This window comes from Miniopterus schreibersii (genome assembly GCF_964146895.1).
Source record: "Miniopterus schreibersii genome assembly, chromosome: 18".
Lineage (NCBI taxonomy): Eukaryota > Metazoa > Chordata > Mammalia > Chiroptera > Miniopteridae > Miniopterus > Miniopterus schreibersii.
Genome location: NC_138121.1, coordinates 36384069 through 36399407, shown reverse-complemented (window position 1 = coordinate 36399407; position 15339 = coordinate 36384069).

Genomic DNA, 15339 nt, shown 5'->3' with positions numbered 1-15339 from the left:
CCTCCGTTGTACATGTGATGTGTGTACAAGACACAAACCTTTATTGTGGCAGATGTTGGGCTTGTTTGTTACTGCAGCATAACCTAGCCTTTCCTGACTAGTAAGGCAGGCAGTGCTATAACTCCTGTTCTATATATATATAAGGATACTGAGCCCCTGGATCTTGCCCAATGTCATACAACTAATTTAGTTTTAGAAATAGGGATAGAACTCATATCCCTAACCCCAGTCCTAGATCCTTTCCCACTGGCTTCTGACAGCACAGGTAGCTTTCTGAAAGAGGCTGACCTTACTTGGGGCTCCTGATGCGATGCAAGAATGATCCTTTATCTCAGGGCAACTCTCTCTCATCCCATTGTTTCTGTGTCCAAAATCCCACTATTGGCCTAAATTATATTTATATTTATTTATTTATTAAAAAAATATATATTTTATTGATTTCAGAGAGAGGAAGGGAGAGGGAGAGAGAGAGAGAAACATCAATGATGAGGGAGAGTCATTGATCGGCTGCCTCCTGCACGCCCTCTGCTGGGGATTGAGCTGCAACCCAGGCACGTGCCCTGACCGGGAATCGAACTGCAGTCTCCTGGATCCTAGGTCAATGTTCAACTGGTGAGCTGCGCCGGCCGGGCAGGCCTACATTTAAAAGCATCATTTCCTGTTATAATGCAGATCCATTCATTGCGGAGATGGTCTGCTCCTAGTGTGTGGGTGCAGCCTGTTTTGGAGATTTCGCTGATCTTTACCACTTTTAGGAGACTGGGCTTTTCTGGCCATGTCTGACGAGAAGAGAGAACATGCTCATGGTCTGGTGGTTCTGTGCATGGCATCGGGTCACAGACCCAAGTTTGAGTCCCATTAGCCTCAATTTTCTCAGCTGTAAAGTGTAGGCCAATAAAAAAGAGGTTGTGTTAAATTAGTTAAACCATATGAACCACCTGATACACAATTAATAGCCACAATAAATAGTCACTAGGGAAAGACTGTGGGAATTTGAATGCCAGGATTTTTGTCTAGCGGGTGACAGGGAGGCGTAAGAGCAGCAGAACATTTTAGGATGACCCTGCTGGTGGCCTCGTGCAGGTGGGTTGGGGGGAGGGCAGGGGGAGGGGACCAGTTGGAAAGCCATGTAAGCAGTTGCTGTGCAGGCCGGGCCGTGCAGGGACAGTGGGTGTGCTAGGGCAGGACAGTAGTGGGAGGCCAGGGGAAGGGGGAGCAGGGCGGTGGTGATGACTGCATGACCCTCTCAGCATGCCTCTAGTCCCTGCGTGGTCCAACCCGATTTCAGTCTCTGGTCCAGCCAGCCCAGGCCCTGCCCTGAGCTCCGGCGCCTACCCACAGCCTGCAGACCAGCTGGGGGGTGGGATGGTGCTGCAGGCTGTTTGCAACTGGCTGAATGCTGATGTCCACAACTTACCAGTTGTACTTTGAATATTAGCCCTGCCTGTAGCTGTCTCCTCTTCCTGAGAAAAGGAAAGCTCTCGGGAACCATCCCAGATACCAAGGGCAGGCTCTGGCAGCGGGGCCACTCTCGGAGCTGGCTCTTCCCTTTAAAGCGAAACCACTGGCTTTAGGCTTACTGACCCTGGGCACCGCTGGGTTCCCCGTCTGTGTCCACAGGAATCAAACCTGCCTGGGCTCTTTTTCCAAGTCAGCTGAAAAGTTTCTAATCTCTTTGCAAAGTGTCAAGTATCTCCCAGTGCCTTAAAAGGTGCTTTTCTAAAAGCAGATCAAACAGTTTTGACATTTGCTTCCGAGCCATTTAAAGTCCTACTACAGGCTGGCTGCTGGCCTTGGCTGCTCCCCGGCTGCAGATAAAGGTTTAAGTGGCATCTCTGGGTGCAGGTATGAGGAGCCTGTTCTTTGGGAGCCGCACCCCAGAAGAAACATATTCTGTAGAAGTTAATCTGCTGCTTTGTCTTGGCCAACAATTTATTCTTTCATGAAAGCCAGGCCCTGGCCCCCAATTGCATTCTGTGCACACATTTTTTTAATTTGCTGAATTTGCAAAAACACATCAGTGGTCCCGCTGCCTTTGGGTTTTTATGTTTAGCAAAATAATCCCACAGCATTGCCTTCAAAGGGCTCCCAGCATCAAGCGTCCCCCAGCTCCATCCTGGCCTTCCAAGGAGGGAGCCGAACAGTGCTCAGGAGCTGGTGAGGAGTGTGGGACCTGGGTCACTTGTCTGTTAGCAGCGCTGTGAAGGGCGGCCAGCGAGGACCATCCACAATGGGCTTGTCAACTCAGATGCCAGCAAGAGTCAGGGAAATACAGGAAATGGGCCAAGAAAACTGGGGGTTGGGGACAATAAGGAGTGGTGGGGACTGAGGCAAACTGGGCACTGCATGCCCTGTCTAACTGGGGCTGCTGGCTCGGCATGGAACAGTTGTTGCCGTGTGGGAAAGTGGGCCCAGTGCCCTCAGAGCTTCCCATTTTTCAAAAGAAGTCGGGCATTTGGCGTTTGTACAATGTGAAATCTGTCCATTTCTCAGTGTTGGCCCAATTCTTTTCAAACACTCTGCAGGCCAAAGCAAACACGTCTGTTGGTGGAATCTGGCTGTCGGTGTGCGCTCTCTGATCATGGGGCAGAGATAAGGAGTGGGGAAGGCCCACTCACCTTTTTGCTTTAATAGGAGAGGTCATCCAGTTCAACGGTTTCATTTTACAGATGGGGAAACTGAGGCCCATCACCTAGAGATCTCATCGACTGCCTTTCTCCTCCAAGATGTAAGATTTAAGAATGTCACTCTCCAGGATGTTATGTCCCCCCAGGACTTGCACTTTTATAAGGAAGACCTGAAAGTCTTTGCAACTCAAAGAAGTGCTTCTCTTCGGGGGTGGAATTTCAGACAAAGGGACAGAGCAGTGGGGTGAGGCCTTTTCAAAGGTCCTTCAGATGCTAGGTGACTGTCCACTCTGCCCAGTCCCAGGTGGTTCCTGGGGTAGGTCTCCCCCCAGCAATATCTGGGAGAGGTACCTGTTCTCCCACAAGCTGGGTCCCACAAGAAACGGGGCCACTGGAACTCAGGGTCACGTTTGGCATTGCCACACCTGCCTGAAATTCCCAAGATGCTCTGGCTCTGGCTGCTGGCCACCATGGAAGACAGTGCCTCCCTCCCTGGGTAAAAGAAATCCAAGCTGCAAAGATTCATCCCAGGACCTGCTCCAGCCTTGGCCAGAGAAGAGGCAGTTTCCTAGGAGGGGAGGATGGCATTCTCACCTCTTGTCCTGCTGGCATGGAGGAAGATGGTCAGAGGGCCCTCTCTCCTGCCCCACACCCCCAGCCTTGTTTTTGTCTGCCTCCACACCTCCTCATGTGCAGCCTGTCAGAGGCCTGACCACCAAATTAGCTCTTTGTGATTTTATTTGGCTTTTATTGGCTCAAGCTGGATGTTGGAGATGGAGCCAGATGTGAGGCTGGGGGACCACTTGAAAGGCCAGGTAATTAGCAGCATCTGCCTTTGCCTTCTTATCTTGACAGGCGGACACACAGAGCCGTGACCTGGGAGCTGGGAGGCAGCTGCCTTCTCCACATTAAATGAGACAAAGGCCAAAGGGGAGGCGTACTTGGCCTGAAATGCCACCATCTGTGTGTGTGTGTGCGTGTGTGTGCGCGCGTGCATGCATGTGTGAGTGCATTGAAGAACCATCCCCTCCATCCATTGTGTCTTGCCCCCAAACTCAGAGAGAACCTTCTGCCAACCTCCAAACACCTAGGGCAGAGTTATTACTTTCAAATTGAGGGGTAGTCTACATAGAGTGGAATGTATCGATCGTAAGTACATAGTTGTGATGAGTTTTCATGAATGAGTAAAATTCATGTAGCCCATGACCCCATGAAGATTTCCAACATGTTCGTCTTCCTGGAGAGTTCTTTATGCTCCTTTTAAGTGACTCCTCCCCCTCCCCTCCCCAGGCAACCACAGTTCTGCTATTGCCATAGTTTTTGCCTGCTCTTAAATATCATGCAAACGAAATGATAGAATATCAACAGAGATTCACAGTCTTTTTGTGTCTGGCTTCTTTTGCTCAACATAATGTTTCTGAGGTTCATCCAAGTTGTTACATGTATCAGTCATTCATTCCTCTGTATTGCTGAGGATTGTTCCATTGTGTGAAGGTATCACATTGGTTTATCCTTTCTCTGGTTACTTGGGTTGGGTGCTTGGGTTGTTTCTGGCTTTTGGCTGTTATGAATAATTAAGTATACTAGTTTTCAATGGCTGTGTCACACATTGCCATAAACTGAGTGGCTTAAAACAACATAAATGTATTATTTCCTAGTTTCTATGGATTAGGTGTCCAGGCACAGGTTAGTGGGGTTCACTGCTCAGGGTCTCACCAGGATGAAATCAAGGTGTTGGTCAGGGCTGGGGTCTCATCTGAACCTCCGGGTCCTCTACTAAGTTTATAGAATTATTGGTGTCAGTTTCTTGTGGCTGTAGGACTGAAGTCCTCAGCTCCCGAAGCTGACCTGTTCCCTGCCATGTGGTTCTCTCCACAACATGGAAATTTGCTTCTTCATGGCCAACAAGAATACATCTGCCACCATTTCAAATCTTTCTGACTTCTTCCATCTCTGACCTCCAGGCCCTCTTTTAAAGGACTCGCCTGATTAGGTCAGGCTCGCCCAGGACAACCTCCCTTTTGATGAAAGTCAGCTGATTAGGGACACATGCAAAATCCCTGCACCTTTGCCATATAACAGGAGTGCTATCCTGTCATGTTCACACTCAGGGTGTATATACCAGGAGGCTATTTTGGAATTCTGTCTACTGCAAGTACCTATAAACATTCTGGAGTTTTGTTATTTAAGTATGTATCTTTAAAAAATAAAGTTTTTCTGGTCAAGCTAAAATAGCAGTATCCCACTTAACAAAATAAATAATTATTTGTAAATATCATCTTATACCTGGTTCATATTTAGTGAGGGAAGCGGCTGTCTTAGCAATGTGTCTCATTAGCTGGTCTGTCCAAAGGGGAGTCTTGCCAGGACCTTGCAGCCCCCCTGGGCACATTCCCTCAGTTGCTTTCCACCTGGCACAGCGCCCTTTATCCTGGCTGGTTGAAGAGGGCAGGGCTGCCACTGTCTGGATCAGTGCGGTTGCTTCCTTTTGTCACTGTTTAGCTTCATCCTTTATCCCCTTTTCAGCCTGTGAACTGGAAGTCAAATCTGAAGTTTGATGGACCCATGTAAACATTTTTTGGCTGGAACATATGAGAGATGCTGAGGGCTTCAGATTGTGTAATGTGGGGAGACGCTTGATTTCTGGTTGTCCTACTGCTGGTTGTACAAGACTGATTCCTGGGTCAGGGTGGGGACCGGCTGACCCCTCCAGTGCTGTATATACATCTTGGGCCAGAAGGAAATCTGTGGGGTCTTACAATTCAAATGCCCGTTTATGCATTGGCTGTTAACCTAATGTTTTAAACACATCAATTGATGATCCTTGTCTGAATCAGTGATTTCATTAGGGGCCAAAGGTGGACTTTTGGCCCAGCCTTTCCATTCTGGGATGCTAGGGTTTGGTCCCAAATCTGCCTGGCTTTGGCCTCTGGAGGCCTGATCTCCTCTCAGCTGGGACCACCTGGCGTAGACCCTCACCAGGGGGTCTACGAGGTGGCAGGAGATGGGAGGGGCAGGGGACCCAGTTCTGTAGCAGCCCGTGTGCAGGTCAGGCTTCAGGCATCACTGCACTGACACCTCCAGGTGGCCCGGCCCGCCACCACCTAGTCTCCGGGCCCTGGGGCACGTTGTGGCTCTCCAGTGTTACTTAACAAATGAATGAATAAATGTGAGGTAAGCAGATGACTGGATGCTCATCTGGCCCGAACACTGGGCTCCTGAGCCGCCTGAATGTGCATTTGGCTCTGGGTTTCCCAGTCCTTTCTCATTCAGGAGCCCCAGCCAAGCACTGGGAACCTCTCGCTGGGTCTCTGACTGGTACCTGCTCCTGCAGGGAGCCCACCTTGATGTTGATGCCCCTCCTCCACCCAATGCCCTGGACTCTGCCTGGGGCAGAGCTTCCTGAGGCGGAGCTCCGCCAGCCTGCTGGAGGGGCCTCTCCCGGAGCCTATCTTGCTCCCTGGGGCCCCATCACAATGGACCAGCCAGGCCAAGCTGCAGCTGGAGATAGGACGGAGCGAGGCTGGCACGCCACCCATTGGAAGGTGCCCATCAGATAACAAACATGAGGCTACTCAGGCGCATTGGGGCGTGGTGCACATACTCCCCAGACACGACTCCCTCCACCCTGGCCTTCCTCCTGGAAAATGGCTCAGCAGCTGGGCTCCGACTCCAGACCAGCTGCCCCTCCTGCAGAGAGATCTGCCTTTAATTTAGAAGTTCTATTTCTTCCTCTGAGGAAAAGTCTTTGTGGTACCAATTAAGGAACACTTTTATCCCCTCCTGTTGGAGGAGTGAGGACTTTGGGGACTTCCTAGGAAAAGGGCTCCTTTTCTCACTCATTCCCAAGGCAGGGTGACTTTTTCTTGGGAAGGGCACCTGGCAGGTGGCTCTGGGAGGGTCCTGCTGGTGACTTGGAGGTTGACACCTATGAAGGGCTTGCTGTGTGCCAGGCACTGTGCTAAGCACGCTGCATGGTACCTCCCTGCACCTTCTCAACCTCCCCACAGGAAAGCCTGGTGTCTTCCCAGCTTACAGATAAGGAAACCGAGGCTCAGTTATAGGATGGAAGGAGTCCGGGGTGGGCAACTTGTCACCAAATGACTGGTTGGTCTTTTCAAGTGATAGTGTCATACTGAGGGCTCAGCGTTGGTGTCTGTTGCCGGCAGATTAGACGTTCTGCAGAGGGAGTCGCTCCATCCACCTTGGTGAGCGGAAGCTCATGTTTTTTTGGCTCATAAAGAGTGTCTGCTCCTGTCACTGTGGCTGCTCCTTCCATGAACCCATTTTACCAGCGCTGGAGTGGCCAGTGACAGACGCCTGACCTTGACAGGCCCTGTTCTTCTAGTAGATTGTTCTATGGCAGATGCTCTCCGAGGGGAGCTCCCCGGGCCTTCGCCTCACGTTGCCTTCCCCAGGTCTCCCTGGCGCACCCCCCTCTCTGTTCTCTCCCCTTGCCCTGTGCTCTTCTATCTGGCAGCTCCTGAGTTGTTTCCTTTATAATAAACCAGCCGTTATAAGAAAGCCCCTCCTGAGTTCTATGAGTCGTTCCAGAGACTTATAGAACCTCCGGGGGGCATTGTGGGAACCTCTGAACTTGTAGTTGCTGAGGCAGAAGTGTGGGTCACCGGGGGACCCCATTTGTGGCTGGCATCTGAAGTGAGAGCTGTCTTGAGGGACTGAGCCCTAAACCTGGGGAGTCTGATGCTCACTCCAGGTAGTTAGGGTCAGAATGAGATTGAATAGTTGGACACCAAGTTAGTGTCAGAGAACTGGAGACCTGGGGTCAGAAAAAGACACAGGTAGGCCCTCAGCGAGTATCTGTTGAATGAACAAAGAATAACAGCTAACACAAATTAAGCACCAAAGCCTGTGCCCCATGCCAAACTCTCTACAGTCACTCATTCAGAAAACACTTTTTGCGTGAGTGCTACATGCCATGTGCTCGTCTCTGTGTTCAGGCGCAGCTGGGAGCAATTAAGCCAATACAACAAATATGCTTTTAGCACCTACTACATGCTCTGAGTACTGGGGAGACAGCCATGGACAAGCCAAGTGTATGCAACAAATATCTACTGAGTCCCTACTGTGTGTCATTGCTCCCCACAGGCCTGGAGGATTCAGCAGTGACCGGGCAAAATGCCCACCCTGTGTGTATTCCGCAGGAGCCACAGGAGGTAAATTCTCTGATTTTGTCCATTTTACAAATTGAGACCCAGAGAGGTTAATTGTCTTTCACAAGGTCACACAGCCAGGGCAGTGAGGCTAGACCTGACCCCTGGCCTATCTGACATCAAGCCTGTGTTCTCACCCTCGGGCCCATACTGAGTGTGAATGTTGGGGCGAGTCCTGTGGTCCACCTTTCTGCCCACTTCAGGGCTCCTACCCCGCCACGCAAGCCCCCTTCTTCTGGGCCCCCCACCCTGTTCCCTCGGCTCTGATACACAAGACTCTGACCACGGCTGGCGGGGTTCCTGAGTGACAGCCCCGAGTGCCGTAATGTGTTTTTGCGCACAAAACCCCGTGTTCAGCAAATTGCTGTGACCGAGACCCTATCCAGTTACCTGCCGCATCAGAGGTATGCTCTGCACTGCCAAGCAAAGCAGAGAATAATACCTCTAAGAATTTTAACCATTAGATGGAAAAAGCACGCCCCTGGCAGCCCCTGGCAGGCGCTGCCCAGCGGGAACCAGATACAAAGCAAACAAGGGTTTGTCCCATGTGTGGGCCCATGTCTTTCCCGGTGGAGAGGACCCCTCCTCCCCCTGGCCCCACAGTCACGTTGTCAAAGCCATCGGTCACCTGACTCCAGTCACTGGCTGGCTGGAGCTGTGTGGCACTGGGGTTTCCACTCACTGGCGTGGAACCCTGAACTGGCGTCTGCCCCTGCGTGGGCGACCACTGAGCCGGGGGCTCCGGGCATGGCTCTGAGGCCACTTCTCCCCAGCTGAGCTGCCGGACTTTGGGCGAGTGAGGAGCCTCACACGGGATGGCAATAATAACACACACGTCACTTGTGGGGCTGAAGCGGCTGAACAGAGTCCTTAACGCAGTCGATAGGTTCTTGGGGCTGAGCTGAAATGTCTAATGAAGCCAGTTTTTCCATCAGCTAATTGATGTAAACAACAGTGAAGTCCCTGGGGCACCTCATCCATGTTACAATGAAACTACGTTGAACAAAATGATGTTATATGAAGACCTGCTGTATAAGCAAAGATGGGGTACGCCCTTGGGTGCTATAGTTTCAGCTGTTAGCTTTACCTGAAAGCCAGACGTTGACGTGCGTGTCTCAGAGGCACCTCCAGCCCCTGCCAGGTGCACACGCCCGAGTGGAGCAGCTGCGCTCCCCACGCCCGCGGAGCTCCCAGCCCAGGGAGGTGACGGCCACATGAGCAAGCCTGACGTTAGAACTGGGTCTACGACAGAGGTTTTCACCTGCCCCTGACTCTTTCCCCCTAAAAGCCATCAAAGACCAAGAAAACTCTGTGCTGGACATGATCCTTCACCCACTGCCCCTTCCAGATAATCGGGGGGGCCCTACCAGTCTTCCGAGGATGAACCTGCTGCCAGTCCCTCCCCAGGCACCGGGAGACCCTCTCTTCTCGCTCAGGGCTGGCCCCTCCTGGACCTAAGTCCACCCTGATGTCCTCAGTGGTTCAGTGCTCTGATTTTACACCTAGTTTTGGAGTCAGATGACCCAGGCTTGGGTCCATGTTCTGCCAGTTACTACTAATTTTGGCACGATGGGGCAAGTACAAATCTTTCTGTCCCTCAGTTTCCTCATCTGTGGGTTGTAGTGAAGTTTTTAAGGAGTTAACCACAGAAAGCACTCAGAAAAATGCTGGGCCCCTCGCAGGTGTTCAGTGAGTATCAGGTCTTATTATTCCTAATAGCTGTAAAGCGGCAACGATGACCCCAGGGCTGTTGACAAGATGGCACGTGCGACATGCCCATCACGTGGTCAGTGCCAAGATGTGAGCGGGGGTCTGTGCAACGGTCGGAACCGCTTCAGAGCCGGCCAGCGTTCCGAAGCGGCTGGACGCCACGCTGGCGCTCCGTGCAACGGGGCAGGAAGTGGAGCTGCTGAAGAATGATCGGGAACCTGGTCATCCCATTGCGTTAAGTGAAAAATCAAGAGGACCCTGGCCAGGTAGCTCAGTTGGTTAGAGCATCGTCCTGATACGCCAAGGTTGTGGGTTCGATCTCCACCAGCGTACCTGCAGGAACCAACCAACCAACGCATGAGTAAGTGGAACACAAATCGGTGTTTCTCCCTCTCCCTCCCTCAGCTCCCCTGACCTTGCTGCAGTTGCAAAGAGGCTTCTTCCCCTGCCATCTGGGCAGGCTTGGGGTGGCTTTGACCAAGAGATTATGCAGAAGTGACACCGTGTAACTTTCAAGACTAGGTCACAAAGCCATGGAGATTCCCTTCACTTGCTGGAACCTTCTCCTTTAGAGCCCCTAGCCTCTGGGTAAGATTACCCTGTGGCCGCCTCCATAGTCTGAGGAGTCCTAAGCCACATGCGGAAGCGCTGAGTAGGAACTTGGGTCAACAGTCTCAGCCCAGGAGCCAGACATGTGAATGAAGAAGCTTCTAGATGATTCTAGTCCCCAGCCAGCTGTTTAGTCTTCGTATCTGAGACTTCAGACATCATGAAGCAGACCGGCCATCCCTGCTGTGCCCTGTCCAAACTCCTGGCCCACAGAATCTGTGAGCAGCATTAAATGACTGTTCTTTGCCAGTAAGCTGGGCATGGCTTATATGCTGATAGATGTCATGTATTGATAGATAGCTGTTATATATTGGCAGATAACTGGAATGGGGGATTATGAGAACTTTTTATTCTTTTAACTACTTTTCTGGAAACTTCAAGATTTTAAAATTATGAGCATATGTTTTTATTATTAAGAAAATACTGCCCGGCTGGGCGTGGCTCAGCGGTTGAGCGTCGACCTGGGATCCAGGAGATCAGGGTTCAATTCCCGGTCAGGGCACATGCCTGGGTTGTGGGCTCGATCAATGACTCTTTCATCATTGATGTTTCTATCTCTCTCTCTCCCTCTCCTTTCCTCTCTCTGAAATCAATAAAGATATATTTAAAAATAAAAATAAAAAGAAAATACTCATAGGCCCGGCAGGGCTTGGCTTAGCAGTTGAGCGTCGACCTAGGATCCAGGCGATCGAGGTTTGATTCCTGGTCAGGGCACACGCCCCGGTTGCGGGCTAACCGATAAGTGACTCTCATCATTGATGTTTCTATCTCTGTCTCTCCCTCTCCTTTCCTCTCTCTGAAATCAATAAAGATATATTTAAAAAAAAAAAGAAGAAGAAAGAAAATACTTATAAGGAAATGTTTGTTGAGTGTATGAAGAAAGTAAAGAAGGAAAAATTAATTAAAGAAAAGGAGAGAGAGAGAGGGAGGGAAAAAGGAAAGAGGGAGCCATTTTTGTGGGAAGGCCCTGACTCCATCATTCTCAGGAATCATGGCTCAGATGATTCCCCTGCACATTTCTTTCCTCTGCGACTCATTCCCTTAAACCACTCTGCCCTTGGACTGTGAATGAAGGGCAGCAATAAATGAGTCAGACAGCTGGCTGTGTGTCTTTGTGCAGCTCACTCAACCTCTCTGTGCGCATTGTCTGACCTGCTAGGTGAGGCACACACAAACACTAGGACCCAGCTGGGCTGTGGAAGACACCGGATTCAAATATGAGGCTGCTTGACTTCTGCCCGAGTAGCTCTTCTTTGTCCACTAAGGGGGTCCAGAAAAAGGCCTTGGGGGGTTTTGGCAGCTGCTCCCAGCCTGCCCCGCCTGGGAGCCGTCTGTGTGGGCTGCCATGGGGCAGAGTGCTAGGCACAGAGCAGCGAGGCTGGGGGCCCCGGGCTGCACAGTCCCCCCAGGAAGCCGAGTGATCCCTCCCGTAACCCTTTCACCCCTGCATTCTCTGAATGAAGCCATTCAGAGGAGGAAACCCGACCGCCCATGTTTTATGCATGTCCAGCCATGCCAGGAGCGGCAGGTCTCCCATGGAGGGATTATTTTTAGCCAGAGCCTGTGAGTGAGCTGGGGGCTTGAAAGAAGCCACCCCCTCACCCAAGGCCCCCTCCCTTGTTGGGTGGCCAAGGCACTGTTAACAATCTGTGCCCAGCAATGGGGGTACTGGTCTGAGCCAGGCCTCTGCAGGGGGCGAGGGGGGTCTTGTCTATCCAGGCTGTCTGTTGTGCAGCCAACTAAAGCAGCTGGCCATCACTGACACCTGTGTGGCCACCTCCCATGGGGAGCTCACTCCCTCCCTTTGCAGGTGTTGGCTCTGGGTAAGGCTAAACCCAGGGGAGGGGCACGAGCACATTGCAGAGAATCCGTGTGAGAGGATGTCACCTTTGTCAGCCCTTTGAAACTCCTCTGCCGCTGCAAAACCTAATCCGGTTGTTGGGGGTGCCTAGCTTTCATCACTCCCAGCTTCCTCCTGGTCCATGTCCCCAGCAGGTAGAGTGTCCATGTCAGGGTAGATTGTCAGCAAATCCTAGGTAATTAACATCTTTTTGTGTCAAGTTTCCATGCTCATCCTCCCTCATTCCTCCTGCCTTGCTTTCAACTAAGTGTCAGCAGCAGTGTGGCTAGCATTTATTGAGCACCTACTCTGTGCTTAGCGATTTTTCACACAATGTCTTTTAAAAATCCTCAAAGCCCTTTGGGGGCAGGCACTGCTATGGGCCTCATATTTTCTTTTTTCTTACGGTGAAACGGAGGCTCAGAGAGGTGAGTGCTTGAAGCCACATAGTGAGTTTGGGCAGAGCAGGAACTCAGACCCAAGCCCGTCTGACCCAAAGGAGTGCTCTCTCCACACTTTGAGGGCAGACCTGGTGACTTTTAGGTTAAGGGCCAAACAGCTCAGAGGTGTTTTTCCTATGTTCTCTCCTTTGGATGAATATTCAGAAGCTACAAAATGTGGAAATGGAAGGAACCGTGGAGATCACTTCTTTCAGGCAGTTCATTTCTCAGGTGGAGAAACTGAGGCCCAGAGAGAGATCACTTGGTGCCCTCTCCTGTGTGCTGACCCTCTTCCAGGGTTCCTTCTGTTCCAGTCCAAGGTTTTCTGTCACCTCCTCTCCCTGAGCCTCTGCCTGCCTTTGTCCACAGGACAGGTCATACACTGGACTCACTAGCTGTCGTGGTCGTGAAAGTGCTCAGTATACAGATGGGCCTGACTGCCTGTTGCCAGCCCTGCTAGCCTCGGCCCCATTTGGCAGATCGGTTCCAGGCCAGCTTGTAACCCCTCTTGGAGGCATTGACCTGAGCGACAGGGCCTTCATTGCAAATGTCTCTGTTGCTTCGAGCCTGGCTAAGGGTGGGTGCTGAATTATGACTGTGAGGATGAGTGAATTGTCACTGTGCAGATGAATGAGGAATGCTACATAGATGACCAATGTCCGGACCACTCAGAAATCCCTCCAGGTCTGTCCACGAGAGAGAATTCAATAGAGGGCCTCGATTACAGAAGCGCAGTAAGAGCTGAGAGGCCAACCAGAGAAAGGAAGGACAGCTGGGCGCCTAGCAACGCCAGGAAGCTGCTTCCCCCCCCCCCCCCCCCCCCCCCCCCCCCCCGGCCCGGGGCAGGCAGGGGAGGTGGTGTTACCAGAGCCCGGGAGCTGGGGCAGGAGCGAGAATCTGGGAGGGGCAGCCTTCTGGGGGTGAGGGGGGACCAGAGACTAGGCACAGTCTCTGTTGGAGACACCACAGGAAACACAAAGATGGGGGCGAGGGGAGAACACCTTGGCTTTTCCCTCCTCTTACTCGGCAGTGCCTCCCACTGGCCAGACCAACCCAGAAGCCAGGTGGCAAAGGAGCCTGGGAAACAGTTCCTGTGACACGGAGCAGAGCGGGAGAAAGGCAAGGCTGGGATCGGGCATCAATGGGCAGTGACTGGCACAAGGTCATGAATATCATCCCGGTCACCTCATGGAGGCCCTAAGAGCAACCACTGGCCAAGTGCTCCCAGGTGCTCTACCTCCTTTTCACCCCAGGCTGACACTTTTACAGAGAAGGAGGCCCAGACACAGAGCAAGGAAGTGTCTCTGCCAGGGACGGGGGACCTGGCTTTGACCCTGACCTCGTGCTCCCATTCTGTGCCCCCTCCATGGGCTCGGGTGGAGCGGTGCCGCCTTCAATACAAGGTAGTCAGTGTTACTCTTTCCCACCTTACAGCTAGGGAAATGGAGGCGCGGACAGGTTACACGACCACCTGGGTCACTTAGTCTGTTGATAGCTGTGCCGGGAGTTTGAATCCGCTTCTGGCTCCAGAGCACAGGCCCCTAACCCTTGGGCTTGTTGAGGAGGCCAGTCCTCTGTCCATGGGGCTCCCTGGAACCCTTCTCGGGGCCACTGCTTGGAAGCCCACGTGACACCCTTTAGCTCCTTAACTCTGCCCGGATGGATGGCGGGCTGGCGAGGCTCAGGCGTGACCCGCAAGCCCAATTAGAGGAATTCAAAATGCCATTTATTTATCAATGACTTAAGCTCATTTGATCATGAAGGATGGAGCCCAAACTGTTCTCTGAAGCCACTGTGGTCCCTCGGCTGTGCCAAATCTGCCTTTGATCTGCTAATCCTGAGTTTATAAGGTTAGGAGATAAGCAGGCGGAACGAATTCTTTTCTCCTGTGGTCCACCTAAGGGGCCATTCCCCCAAACATCACAGGCCGCCCGGGCCCCTGTGGCCTCCTCGCCCGGATAACTCAGGTGGTGTGTAAACGGGCCCCTACACCTGGGACAGGCTGCTGGGGCGGCAGGCTCGCCACAGGGCCTGCCAGCTGCCCCCTCAGCTCCCCCCTCCCCCTCCCCCTCCTCTTCCCCCTCCTCCTCTTCCTCCTCTTCCTCCTCTTCCTCCTCCTCCTCTTCCTCCTCCTCCTCTTCCTCTGCCTCCTCCTGCTCCTCCCCCTCCCCTTCCTCCCCCTCCCCTTCCTCCCCCTCCCCTTCCTCCCCCTCCCCCCTCCTCCCCCTCCCCTTTCCCCCCTCTTCCCCCTCCTCCTCCTTGTACCTGCCCCTCTGGCTGACCTCAGGCTGGGAAAACCAGGAAGCCAATCCTGCCAGTGACTTCCCCAGGCTGCTGGGACCTGCTCCCTCCTGGGTCTTCCTTGTCTTTCACCCACAGATCTGTCCTTCCCTACTGTCCTGCATTTGCCCTGGAGAGGTGACTGAGACCCTGTCCCTAGCAGAAGGACAAGACTTCAGGCCAGCTGAGTCCAACCCATGTGTATTTGCTCTTGCAGGAGAAAGCCCCCAGGGAGTGTTGATAATTCACTGAGCTGAGGAACCAAGAGACCTGCAGACAGGGGGGCTGTGAAAGCCAGCTCTGGCCAGCTGTGTGACCTTGGGCAACCGGTTAACCTCTCTGAGCTTCTTTGTTCATAAAATGGGGATAATGATGGTACCTGCCATCATTAATTTAATTCTCGCTGCGAGGATGAAATGAGGATGCCTACAGCCTGGTGCAGAATAAATGCTTAATAAAGGGCACTGTTGCGATGATTTTTGTGATCATTCATAATAATGAGAACACAAAGTCTGTGCAGGGTTACACACTCATCTGTTCGGTGGTAGGCCTGTCCCCATGAACCCCAGGGACAAAATATTTGGACCGAGCCATGCTGCTTAGGCCAGTGCTGGGAAGAGTGATTAAGACCCAAGTGGTCAGTGCTCTGGGGGAGACGG